Raw genomic sequence first — 2,010 nt, 5'->3', positions numbered from 1 at the left:
GAGAAGTCCATTGAACCTTATCATTTAGAGGAAGGAGAAGTCGTAACAAGGTTTCCATAGGTGAACCTGCGAAAAGATCATTGTCGAAACCTGTACAGCAGAATGACCTGCAAACTCGTTTTAAACACCTGGGGGCGGAGCTCACTCGTTGTGCGCCTCCCTCCTGTCGCCCGACGCGCGCAAGCTCTTCTGGCGACCACCGAACCTCAGCGTGGAAAGTGCCAATGAATACTACAATCGACAGCCCTCCCCTCGCGCCCTGTTCACGGATCATGGGGGGATGCGCGCTGCTCTGATAACACAAACGACTATCGACAACGAATATCTCGGATCTCGCATCGATGAAGAAGGTAGCGAAATGCGATGCTTGGTGTGAATATTAGAATCACATGAACCATCGAGTCTTTGAACGCAAGTTGTGCCCGAAGCCATTTGGCCGAGGGCATGTCTGCCTGGGCGTCACGCATCGCGTTGTCCTCAGGTGCACGTCGCAAGGCTGAACGCGGGCGCGAAAGCTGGCCTCCCGTGCGCCTGGCCTAAATGTGAGTCCACGTCGACGGACGTCGCGGCAAGGGGTTGTTGAAACTCAATTCTCTCTTGTTGTCGCGACTACGGCTTGTCACGCGTCCGGACTCCCCGACCCTCACTGCGCCTTACCAGGCGCTCTGACCGCGACCCCAGGTCAGGCGACATTACTCGCTGAGTTTAAGCATATCAATAAGCGGAGGAAAAGAAACTTACAAGGATTCCCCTAATAACGGCGAGCAAACTGGGAACAACCCAGCCTTAGAATCGGGCGTCTCTGTCGTCTGAATTGTTGTTTGGAGAAGCGTTATCAGCAGTGGATCGGGCACAAGTCCCCTGGAAGGGGGCGCCGGACAGGGTGAGATCCCTATCGTGACCGGACCATATCGCACCACGAGGCTCTGTCTACGAGTTGGGTTGTTTGGAAATGCAGCCCAAAACGGGGGGTAAATTCCGTCCAATACTAAATACTTGCGAGAGAACGATAGCGAACAACTACCGCAAGGCAAAGATGAAAAGGAATTTGAAAAGAGAGTCAAAGAGTGCTTGAAATTATCTGGAGAGAAGCGGATGGGGGCTGGCGATGCGCCTCGATCGAATGTGGAAAGGTGACGAGCTGGTCCGCCGATCGACTCGGGGCGTGGACAAACGTGGATTTGTGGGGAGGCCAAATCCCGGGCTCTCAATACGACCATGGAACCCCGTCTCCCCGATTGTGGAAGGAAGCGCCGCCTCCGGCGTGCTTCGGCATCTGCGCGCTCCAGACGTTTGCTTGTGGGCTCCCCATTCGACCCTTCTTGAAACACGGACCAAGGAATCTCACATGTGTGCGAGTCAATGGTCGATTAAACCCATAAGGCGTAAGGAAGCTGATTGGTGGGATCCCCCTGAGGGGTGCACCGCCGGCCGACCTTGATCTTCTGAGAAGGGTTCGAGTGTGAGCATACCTGTCGGGACCCGAAAGATGGTGAACTGTGCCTGAGCGGGGTGAAGCCAGAGGAAACTCTTGTGGAGGCCCGTAGTGATACTGACGTGCATATCGATCGTCTGACTTGGGTATTGGGGCGAAAGACTAATCGAACCGTCTAGTAGCTGGTTCCATCCGAAGTTTCCCTGAGTATAGCTGGAGCTCGCGTGCGAGTTCTATCGGATAAAGCCAATGATTAGAGGCCTCGGTGGCGCAACGCCCTCGACCTATTCTCAAACTTTGAATAGGTAGGACAGTGCGACTGCTTTGTTGAGCCACGCCACGGAATAGAGAGCTCCAAGTGGGCCATTTTTGGTAAGCAGAACTGGCGATGCAGGATGAATCGGAAGCCGGGTTACAGTGCCAAACTGCGCGCTAACCTAGATCCCACAAAGGGTGTTGGTCAATTAAGACAGGAGGACGGTGGTCATGGAAGTCGAAATGCGCTAAAGAGTGTGTAACAACTCGCCTGCCAAATCAACTAGCCCTGAAAATGGATGGATCTTAAGCGCGCGATC

General features: G+C 54.1%; 1 non-coding gene and 1 pseudogene across 1 annotated transcript; both read left to right on the top strand.

Moving 5' to 3' along the window:
• Positions 1-306: 306 nt before the first annotated feature.
• Positions 307-462, top strand: LOC138339898 (5.8S ribosomal RNA). Its single transcript, XR_011212776.1, has one exon. It is a non-coding gene; the product is annotated as a 5.8S ribosomal RNA (ribosomal RNA).
• A 210-nt stretch (positions 463-672) lies between these two features.
• The window catches only part of LOC138339779 (28S ribosomal RNA), a 5,203-nt pseudogene continuing 3,865 nt past the window's right edge, over positions 673-2,010 (top strand).

The sequence above is a fragment of the Solanum lycopersicum genome, chromosome 11, assembly GCF_036512215.1.
Source record: "Solanum lycopersicum chromosome 11, SLM_r2.1".
Taxonomy (NCBI): domain Eukaryota; kingdom Viridiplantae; phylum Streptophyta; class Magnoliopsida; order Solanales; family Solanaceae; genus Solanum; species Solanum lycopersicum.
This window is presented reverse-complemented; position numbering and strand designations above follow the sequence as displayed.